Below are 11,185 nucleotides of genomic sequence, written 5' to 3'. Positions count from 1 at the left end.
ATTTTCTTTACCAAGCTATAATGTATATTTAACAAAATGCTCCCACTTTCAGCATACAAGTTCAATGAGTTCTGACAGACTTACACAGTCCTGCAGCCACCTCCACAGTGAAGACGCAGAACATCTCCCCGCGCCTGCCGTCTCTTCTGTCCCTTTGCAGTTGGTCCCCTCCCACTCCTCACCCTGCTAATTTACTTTCTGTCCCTGACGTTTGGCCTTTTCTAGAGTTTTATATAAATGAAATCGTACAGAATGCCATCTCTAGTATCTTATTTCTTTTGATTAGTCTAAAGCTTTAAGATCTATCCATGTTGTTTTGTGTATCTTTGTATGGATACACCACAGTGTGTTTATTCACTCCCTCACTGATGAACAGCTGGGCCTTGTCCAGCTCTTGGCTACCGGGAATAAAGCTCCTGTGAACTTGCACATTGAAGTCGTTATGTGGCCCTGGATTTCCATGTAGTTTGAATATACACCCAGGAGCAGCACTGGTGAGTCATCTGGTAAATATATGTGTAACTTGGTGAGAAACTAACTGCCAGGTCATTTTCCAAAGCTAGAACACTTTGTTGAACCCCCCAGTAAGTGTGGGGGCATTCCAGTTACAGCACATCCTTGTAACATTGGATATTGTTTGCCTTTCATTTTTACTGTGCAGGATGGTGTGCCATATTAACCTCAGTTTTGATTTGCGTTTCCAGAATGAGCAAAAACTACTGTGCATCTTTTTGGGCATTTACTGGCTGTCCACATGGGTTCTTTGGTAAAGTGTTGAGATATTTTTCCATTTGTTTTTTTTTGTTTTTTTTTTTTTCATTTTTCTGAAGCTGGAAACAGGGAGAGACAGTCAGACAGACTCCCGCATGCGCCCAACCGGGATCCACCCGGCACGCCCACCATGGGGCGACGCTCTCCCCACCAGGGGGCAATGCTCTGCCCATCCTGGGCGTCGCCATGTTGCGACCAGAGCCACTCTAGCGCCTGGGGCAGAGGCCACAGAGCCATCCCCAGCGCCCGGGCCATCTTTGCTCCAATGGAGCCTTGGCTGCGGGAGGGGAAGAGAGAGACAGAGAGGAAAGCGCGGTGGAGGGGTGGAGAAGCAAATGGGCGCTTCTCCTGTGTGCCCTGGCCTCCGCACCCGGGTCCTCCGCACGCTAGGCCGACGCTCTACCGCTGAGCCAACCGGCCAGGGCCTCCATTTGTTTTAACTGGGTCATCTGTTTACTTATTATTGACTTATAAATGCCATACTCAGGATAGGAGTCCTTTAGATGATATATATGTACATTTTGCAAACATTTTCTCCCGATTCATGGCTTGTCTTTTCATTTACTTAACCAGGTCTTTAAAAGGGTAAACAATTCTAATTTTGATGATGTTCAACTTGCCAAAATTTTCTTTTATGATTTTTGACAAGGGCGTTAAAATGTTATACCAGAAAATGTTTACTTAACACAAAAGGTGGTAAAAGAGTAATAGAGGAACAAAAATAAAGACATATAGAAAACAACAAAATGCACATGTACTTCCTACCTTATCAGTAATTACATAAAATATAGATTAAACACTCAAATTAATTGACAGAAATTGGAAGAATGAATTTAAAAACTCTATATAAATATAAAATATAAATAATAAAACTATATATCAACATTATAGTTTTAATATATAAATGTATAATATATAATTAAATATATTATATTAGATACATTATTGTGTATTAATATAATAATATATAAAATAATATAATAGTATTTATTGATATTATATTATTTAATATATGAAATATATTTTAAATATTAGTTATGAAATCCAACCATCTCCAAGAGACACACTTCATATTCAGAGGCACAAATCAGTTGGAAGGGTGTAAAAGGATGTATCATACAGATGTCAGCCAAAAGGGCACTGGAGTCACTGTACTAGTATCAAAGTAGGCTTTAAATTTGAAACTGAGGACAAAGGATATTTTAAAATAATAAAAGTATCCATCTATCAAGAAGATTTAACAATTACAAATATATATACAGCTCACAAGAGAGGCCCTAAATTCATAAAGCAAACCTGACATAATGGAAGGGAGAAAAAAAAATTTAACAAAAATAGTTTCAGACTTCAATACCCCACTTTTATGGCTAAGACAACTGGATAAAGAATCAGCAAGGAAATAGGATGTTTAAAAACACAAACTGACGAGCATCTCACAGGCATCTAGAACATTCCACTTAACAACAGCAAGATAGATGTGCTTCTCAAGTCCACACGTAACATTCCCCAGGACAGACCATGTGTTAGGTCACAAAACAAGTTTCATTAAATTTAAAAGGATTGAAACCATGCAAAGTATGTTCTCTGACCAACATATAATAAAATTAGCAGTCACTAACAGGAGAAAATTTGGAAAATTTACAAACATATAGAAATCAACACACCTCTAAAAAACACCAAAAAACAGATGGGTGAAAGAAAAAAAATCACACGGAATATTAGAAAGTAAATTGAAATGAATGGGAACAAAACCACAACATACCAAAACTGAAAGGGTACAGCAAAAGTAGTGCTCATAGCAATATGTCCCTATATATTTTTTTTTTTTGGTATTCTTCTGAAGCTGGAAACGGGGAGAGAGAGTCAGACAGACTCCCGCATGTGCCCGACCAGGATCCACCCAGCACGCCCACCAGGGGTGATGCTCTGCCCACCAGGGGGCGATGCTCTGCCCCTCCCCCTCTGGGGCGTGGCTCTGTTGAGACCAGAGCCATTCTAGCGCCTGGGGCAGAGGCCAAGGAGCCATCCCCAGCGCCGCCCAGGCCATCTTTGCTCCAGTGGAGCCTCGGCTGCGGGAGGGGAAGAGAGAGACAGAGAGGAAGGAGAGGGGAAGGGGTGGAGAAGCAGATGGGCGCTTCTCCTGTGTGCCCTGGCCGGGAATCGAACCCGGGACTTCTGCACGCCAGGCCGACGCTCTACCACTGAGCCAACCGGCCAGGGCCAATATGTCCCTATATTTAAAAAGAGATCTCTAATCAGTCATCTAAACATTCACCTTAAGAAACTTAGGAAAAGAAGAGCAAACTAAACAAAGCAAGCAAAAGGAAGAAAATAGCAAAGACTAGAGCAGAGATAAATGGAATAGAGAATAGAAAAACAATTAGGATAATTAGCAAAATCAAAAGTTGCTCTTTGAAAAGAGCAACAAAACTGACACATTCTGACAACTGACTTTGTTGAAGACCATTTCCAAAAGTGATGTAATAAGAATACCTTGCACTGTGTTGGGAAAATGCACGTGCTTTGTATAAAGTGGGTGTGTACAGTGTTACAACACTGCTGAAACTTGGAGGAGAGAGCATCCCCTACCCCACCCCTTGGCAATTATGATTCTTAGATAGATTTACTATTTTAAAACTTCACAAGTTACACATTTTTTTATTTCTGTGAATAAAATTGAAATTGCAGTTTCTTTGATATGACTATCAATAATTTTAACAAAGATCTCAATAAGTGCTTCAAGAAAGCTTTTATGGGCAAATGTTGCAATTTTCTTCATTTGGGGGAATTATTTTGGCATTGTTAATCATCAAAGAAAATAAACTTGTTACTTGCACCCTTCAAAAAACCCAACTAGATTGCTAAAATACAAAGGACAGAGAGAGAGAGAGAGAGAGAGAGAGAGAGAGAGGTCTCAAAATACTAACCTCAGGAATGAAAGTGGGGATATTACTACCAACCTTTAAGAAATAAAAAGAAATATAAGGGAACACTATGAATAATAGTATTCCAACAAATTAGATAAAATACCAAATTATTAGAAACACACACACTACCACAACTGGTAGAATCAAGAAGAATGAGAGAATCTGAATAGACAAACAATTAGCAAAGAGGTTAAATTAGTAATACAGTAAAACCTTCCAGAAAGAAAGCCCAGTACTAGATGGCCTTCCTGGTGAATTCCACCACCTGTTTAAAGAACACCACTAATCTGGCCCTGGCCGATTTGCTCAGTGGTAAAGCATTAGCTCTGTACGTGGAAGTCCTGGGTTCGATTCCTGGTCAGGGCACACAGGAGAAGTGACCATCTGCTTCTCCAGCCCTCCCCCCACCGCCTCCTCTTATCTCCCCCTCCCTTCTGCTCCCACACCCAGGGCTTGAATGGAATGGTTGGTTTCAGCAAATTGGCCCCTGGTGCTGAGGATGGCTCCATGGCCTCATCTCAAGTGCTAAAATCGTTCAGTTGAGGAGCAACTGATGGGCTGGGTGGATCCAGTCGGGGCACATGCAGGAGTCTGTCTCTCTGCCTCCCTGCCTCTCAATAATAAAAAATAAAATTAAAGAACACTACCAATCTTCCACAAACTCATATAAAAGGCAGAGGAGGAGAGATACTTCCCTTATTCTACAAGGCCAGTATTACAGTGATACTAAAACCAGATAAAAAATACAAAAAAAAAAAAAAAAAAAGAAAGGAAAACTATAGACCAATATTCCTTATGAATACAGACAACAATCTTCAACAAATTCTCAAGAAAGGAGGATGTTTACTTATTTTTTTAAGTGCAACAGGGAGAGTCAGGCTGCTCTTTGGTTTCCTCTTCTGGCAGTTGGCCTCTCCTGGGCCCTCTCAGGAGTGCTCCCTGCAGCCGCTGGCTCTGTGCAGTGGCTGGTGCTCCTTGCCCAGGGAGAATCCTCTCTCTGCTCCAGTTTTCTTGTATTAGGCTTTTCCCTAGGAAAGTGCCAGTTCCCTTTCTGATAACCACTTGGGGACAGCTTTCTGGTCCTCTGTTGGGGAAATTCCTTGCTTTCTTTTTTCCCTCTGTTGGGCAGATAAAATATATTATGCTCACTTTGTTAAAGATGGCACTGCCCACGTGGAAGCCGTTGCCCAGGTGATATTAATGTGTGTTGGGGGCGGGCTGTGGGCAGGCAGGATCCTTGTAGCCTGGGGCTTGGTTTTAGAACTAAGCCTTACCCACCCTTTTTGATGTGGGGTAGTGCAATCCCATCATGCCTCATATAAGTAACTTCGTATCAGAGACTTCCCTATTTTGTATATTGGATTAAATGTTTTGATTTCTACACTATAAAATGGGGGCAGACTGGGAGCTTGCTCTCTTGGTTCCTGAGATTATCATTAGAGGAGAGAGCAGAGAGGAGAACAGAGAAAGGCCACGTGGAGGAGGCCAGGAGAAGCAGCCAAGATGGCAGAGTGCTGAGTGAGAAGCCAGTTTGTGCAGAGTTTGTGCAGGGAGAAGGAAGGAGATGGGGAACAGAGGTGAGTAAGTCTGGTGAGCTAGAAACCTTTGATTCTAGGAAACTCGGATAAGTCAGTAGCTTTGTGAGCACTGAATGGGTGGGTTTTGGAACCCAGTGTGTGTTTTTACTTGCCCACCGGGTGCAAGCTAGGATTAAAAATGATGGCCCTCCAGTTTTTGGCTCCATTGTTTCTTTACCGACTGTCCGATTCCAATGTGAGCCTGCATGGTCCAGGCGGCTGTGATGGTGGCCGTGGATACTGGCTTTATAAAACCCATTTTCTCTTCTCGAGGGAAACACACCCCACCCCCTCAGGGTTACTCATTCTGTGACCTGCAACCCTTCCTCTGCAGTCAGGGTGGGAGGTTCCTCCTTGCTTTGCCCTCACTTTTCCGGGACTCTTAGCACCATTCCCACTGGATGGTAGTCTCTGTCTAATCCATGTCTGCGTCCTCTGCTGAATGCATCCACAGGGGCTGCTCACTCTGTGTGCCCTCAGTGCCTGGCACACAGTAGGCCCTCACATACTGATGGAACCATGGATGATTCCCCACTCCTTGGGTGAGGGAGACCCTTTTATAATGACCCCCAACACCTCTTCCCTCATATGGCCTGCACACACCATGATCTCTCTGGTTTCAGTCCCGAGCAGTTCCCCATCTGTGTGTGAGTGGGTCTGGGATGTTCGTCAGTTGCTTCTCTTGCCATTTTTGAGACCACCTTGTCTGTGGGATCCTGACACCTCATTCTGCCTTCAAGAATGGAGCCCAGTTCTTTCTGTCCCCTTTCAGAAAGCTGTCCAGAATTCTCTGAGTCCTGGGCTTTGAGTTTATGAAGGGAACCCAACCTTTTCTTAACTGACCAGACCTGCCCCCACCTGGCCCTAGCACGGCCCTTGTAGTGTCCCTGGGACCTGAGGAGGATGGTGCCAGCTCTGTGCCTTCTCCAGACCCTCTGCAGTGACCTGTTGGGACCCTAGCACATAATCTCATGCCAAGAAGCTGAGCACCATCCCAGAGATCCCCAGCTCAGTGCGATGCAGGATGGTTCTCTCAGAGGTGACTTGATGTCACATGAATCGGTGGCATCACACAGATAGCCTATATCAATTCCTAGACTCCATTCAGCCTCATCTCCTCAGCAAAACCTTCCTGAGCACAGGCTCCTGGAAAGAATTCAGATTTTGTCAAATTCCCCCACTGAAGGGAAAGACCCTGCACAAATATAAAACGGCAGTTAACTACAGAGCAGGGTTTACTTGGAGACAAGAGATCGTGGAGTGTGTTAACCATAACAGGAGACTGGCCTGGGTTACTTGAATGCAAGTACGCAGAATTCTTGGAGAAATGCCTCCTAGAAGCAGATGTCCTTTATGATTGATAAGCTCTGGGACTCTGACTCTTCTCGTGTCTTTCATTATGAAGGAAAGAATAGATGTGCAGGATTGGGGATGGTATGGTTGGGAAAAAAGGCTTTTGTAGCTTTCTAGTTTTATCTGTTGAGCTGTGGCTTTTGGAACTCAATAAATATGCAGTGGCGCAATTTCTCGGGGCTGATTCTGCTTGAGTTTCAGCCTCTGCTTGTACTACTTTCATCTGATGTGTCTTATTCCTTGCGAGTCCGAACCGTAAAGAAAGCATAACACCCACCGTTGGGCCATGGTGACTTCCAGTGCCCCTTCTTCCCCAGACAAGTTGATTAGTGAACTTTACCCGCAGCCTGCTAGGCACTGGGACAGAGAACCCCAAAGCAAGTATGACTGTTTTCCTTCAAGCGCTACCTGTATTAGGACAGAACAGAGATATGGACTAGAGCAGGGGTCTCAAACTCAACTCAGCATGTGGGCCGCAGAGCAAGATTACAGCCGTTTGGTGGGCCGCACTAGGTCTACAAAAGGCAACTGTTACGCAACACTTTTCAGTGTCACAAAACGACCAGAAACTGTAGTTCGTGGATTAGTCTGTGGGCTGCACAAAATTGTTCGGCGGGCCACATGCGGCCCGCGGGCCACGAGTTTGAGACCTCTGGACTAGAGCAATCAGGGGCCTGGGAGGTTAGTTTGATTCTTTCAAGATGAGTAGAAATTTACGGTTGAATTTAATCTGTAAAGTGACCATTGCCCAGGCCACATTTGGGTGCAAGGGCAGATTAAGTGGCAAATGAAAGCAAAGAGGCCCCCTGGGCCGTGTGGGCCCCACTCCACAGGGCAGTGGCGGGGGGGGGGCAGGGTACCCCACAACGTTGAGCAGGGGAGAGAGGTCAAATTGGAGTTAGAAAAGCCACCTCCAGAGCTGTCTGAGGCTGAGGTCGGAGAAGGGGGTTCAGTGAGATGACAGAGAAGACCCACTTTGGGAGACATTTCAGAGAGAGAGGCAGGATCTGCTGAGCCACATGCTGTGGTGTTGAGGGAAGACTTTAGAATGGCTCCCATATTGCCAGATTTGGGGGGATAGGTCCATAGAAGGTAGGCCCATTAACAAACTAGCATGCATATCTACAACAGGGTATGGGGCTTTGCTCCAGGACACTGAGATGGACAGTGAGGACATGTGAAATGATTGGCTCCTGGCACCAGCTGAGGTCAGCCTGACTCATAAAATCTGGGTAAGACTTTAAGATTGGAATTCACCTTTCCTGACCTGTGAAAAGTCTCATCCCCTCCCCTCTGTCCCCTGGATTTTCTGTGAATTCTCAGGTTTAGATTCTTTGGGTCAGTTCTGGCTTTTTTTTTTTTGTTTTTTTGTTTTCATTTTTCCGAAGCTGGGGGAGGCAGTCAGATAGACTCCTGCATGCGCCCGACCGGGATCCACCCGGCATGCCTACCAGGGGGTGATGCTCTGCCCCTCTGGGGCGTCACTCTGTTGCATCCAGAGCCATTTTAGCACCTGAGAGAGAGGCCACAGAGCCATCCTCAGTGCCCGGGCCATCTTTGCTCCAATGGAGCGTCGGCTGCGGGAGGGGAAGAGAGAGACAGAGAGGAAGGAGAGCGGGAGGGGTGGAGAAGCAGATGGGCGCTTCGCCTGTGTGCCCTGGCCGGGAATCGAACCCGGGACCCCTGCATGCCAGGCCGATGCTCTACCGCTAAGCCAACTGGCCAGGGCCCAGTTCTGGCTTTGAGTAAGCCAGTTCCATTAGGGTCACCCTCGCCCTGCCAACTTGGGCTTCGTTCACCCACATGTGGGTCCAGGTGCCCCCTCCGCTGCGGGGATGCTGGCCGCTCACGCAGGGCTTTGTGCATGTGGCAGGTGTTCTACCTGCGGTGGGGAGTCAGAGGGTTACATCAGGGAGGTGCAAAGAGCCCAACTGCCTTACGTCACCTCTCAGATCTTCTCACTTAAAAAAGTCCTCTGGGGCACATCAAAGGCAGCCATTTCCCACTGGGCACCTTCCCACCTAGCATCTCATTCTCTCGTGGTCTTGCTGACTGCACCTGCTGCTAGCACCAGGCACCCCCCCCCCAGATGTTTCTTATTGTCTACTGCAATAAGAGTTCCTTCTTGCCATGTCTGAGCTCCGTTCTTCATTTGCAAAACTCCTCCCATTCCTCAATGACTGAAAGAGCATTTTGAAATGAATATCATCCACTCTGCTTAGAAGGCAATCTGTTCTAAAATTCACTTTTCACCTGATCATGTGGTAGCACAATAGATAGAGCATTGGCCTGGGACACTGAGGACCCAGGTTTGAAACCCTGAGGTCACCAACTTGAGTGCAGGTTTATCTGGGTTGTGTGCAGGCTCACCCGACGACCCGTTTTGGGGCATATGGGTTTGTAAAATATGATTTTTAAGTTTGCTCACTTTTATTGTTAAAAATGGTGCTGGGCAGCGCCAGGTATGTGATCTGTGAAATTGCAAATTACCTTCCTGCTTGGAAAGGGCCATTGTTATGCTAATGTGTGCTGGAGGAGAGATTTTCCCTCCAGAAAAATTTTAAAAGGATGAGGAGAAAGAAGCCAAGATGGCAGGGAGAGAGAGAAGCCAGTTTTGCAGAGTAAGAAGCCATGTTGGCAGATGGGGAACCAGAGGTGAGGGGCTTTGGGATTGGTGAGGCCTTTGATTCTATCCCGGTTGTGGAACCAGACAATGTGTCAGTAGCTTTGTGAGCTCTGAGTGAAAGGGAAGTGCTTTTTCCCTGTGTGTTTGCTCATCGGCTGGTATGGTGTGAGACTTGAATCAAGGAATGGCCTACCCTTTTTTGGCTTTGCTGTTTCTTTACCGTTTGCCTGAATCCAATGAGAACCTGTATGTGAGTGGCTGCGACAGTGGCGACTACTGGCCTTACATGCGTGTAGCTTGAGCACGAGGGTCACTGGCTCAGCTGGAGCCCCCCCCCCCCCCTCCAAGCCACATATGAGAAGCAAACAATGAACAGCTCAAGTGACACAACTACAAATTCTCTCTCCCTTCTTGCTGGTCTGTCTGTCCCTCTCTTTCTCTCAAAAATTAAAAAAATAAGTAAAATAAAGTTTATTTTTCAACATTAGATGCTTTTAAAAATGATGAAAAATGTAAAATATTATTTCCCTTCAATGACTGTTGTCTACCTCTGTCCCTAGCCCTTCTTGTGAACTTCCTCCTTCAGCAGCAGGTGAAGAGTCAGGCACCTGCTGTTGGGTAGGGCTGCCCCCCCCCCTGCTCCTGCCCCTACCCATCCCCCATCTGAGAGCTGTTTAGTGCTGTCCTCACCTCTTCGATGAGGCCACACTTCCAGAGGAAGATGGCTGAGACTAAGAAGGGTTGACAGCCTGGGAAAAGAGGACATTTATTCTTCAGAGATCCTTGTTCATAACGCTCATCCCACACCAACCTGGAGGACGTCCTTGCCCTAGTGTCCAGCACCCAGTTGGTCACTGTGCCCCAGGATCATTTCTTTTTTTTTTAAATTTTATTTATTCATTTTAGAGAGGAGAGAGGGGAGAGAGAGAGAGAGAGAGAGAGAGGGAGAGAGAGAGAGGAGAGAGAGACGGGGGGGAGGAGCTGGAAGCATCAACTCCCATATGTGCCTTGACCAGGCAAGCCCAGCGTTTCGAACTGGCGACCTCAGCATTTCCAGGTCGACGCTTTATCCACTGCGCCACCACAGGTCAGGCCTAGGATCATTTCTTATGGCTTCCAGGGAGACAGGTCTCTGTATCCCCCAAGTTCATTCAAGGACACTAAGGGCCCATGGCTGCCAGAATGGGAGGGTCCGAACAGCAGTGTCACATGGGACCTACTAGGGTCCTTCCAAGAGACAGCTGGGAAGTCTTCCTGTCTGTTCATCCATCCATGTGACAAGCTTTGCTGCTGTCAGAAACTGCTGCTGGCATTAGGTATTCAGTGAGGAGGGAGAAAGGATGTCCCAGTCATATTCACAGCCGGTGATAAAAAGACTAAATCACTGCAAAATGCACCAAGAGCCCCACCTACAGATGGAGAGGAGGGCCAACAGTGGCTGTGGAAAGTGGCCCATGAGAAGTGTTTCCCAAGCAGCTGGGGACAGGGTGCTGGGGAGACAGGAGTCTGGACTGGAGGTGGAAGCAGACTGGCGCTGGGTGCTAGAGTCTGCCCTGAGCCCAGCAGGGCACTGCTCATGGGAAATAAGGAATTTGGGTTTCATAAAGCACATGTAGCAGCAGAGCAGATGAAGTCCTAGGCCGAGGGGACAGTTTGCAAAGATGCTGAGCCCTGGTCCAGCCCTCACTCCACTGAAGTTCCTGTGGGCAGGCTTGTGGCCATCGTGTGTACCACTACCCCAAGCCCAGGCCCTTCTATTTGGTGAGATACCTCACCTTAGTGTTATGGACTACATGCTTGTCTCACCTGATTTTTGTGTAGAAATCTTAATCCTCAGTGTTCACGAAGGTGGGGCCTTTGGGAGGTGACTGGGTGAGGGTGGAGCCCTCATGAAATGGGATTAGTGCCCTCATCACAGAGACCCCAGAACT

This window comes from Saccopteryx leptura, chromosome 6, assembly GCF_036850995.1.
Source record: "Saccopteryx leptura isolate mSacLep1 chromosome 6, mSacLep1_pri_phased_curated, whole genome shotgun sequence".
Lineage (NCBI taxonomy): Eukaryota > Metazoa > Chordata > Mammalia > Chiroptera > Emballonuridae > Saccopteryx > Saccopteryx leptura.
Note: the sequence above shows the minus strand (reverse complement) of the source record.